This window comes from Pteropus vampyrus, unplaced genomic scaffold, assembly GCF_000151845.1.
Source record: "Pteropus vampyrus isolate Shadow unplaced genomic scaffold, Pvam_2.0 Scaffold51, whole genome shotgun sequence".
NCBI classification, from domain to species: domain Eukaryota; kingdom Metazoa; phylum Chordata; class Mammalia; order Chiroptera; family Pteropodidae; genus Pteropus; species Pteropus vampyrus.
In genome coordinates this window covers 1,806,356-1,806,774 of record NW_011888832.1, presented here as the reverse complement: position 1 = coordinate 1,806,774, position 419 = coordinate 1,806,356, and positions in this window count along the sequence as shown.

Genomic DNA, 419 nt, shown 5'->3' with positions numbered 1-419 from the left:
GAGCCTGCAGAGGCCTGTTCTTCCCGCCTCCACTTGGGAGCCGGTCTCCAGCTGGCCATTTTGTGGAAGGGAGAAGGGCCCTCAGCATTACACTGAGTCAGCAGTTGAAGGCCAGGGAGAAGAGACCAACCTAAGCGCGAGGTCATGTGGCCCAACAGGGGCTCTGGGATCCAGAGAGTGAAGGATGGAGGCTGGCGGAATCCGACCCGCACACTGCCTCCAGCCATTTGGCCTTTTATAGACACAGTGAGCCTTGGGAAAGGGGGCCCACCTGGGTCTGCCTGCCTTACCACCCAGGACCTCGGAAGGTTGTCTCTCCATCTCTTGTCTGGGAGGCCTGGCCTCACCCTAACTCCCCCAGCCCATGGCAGGAGCCTGCAGCCAGGGTTGTCCTAAAATCCGGGCCTGGCTGGCTAGAG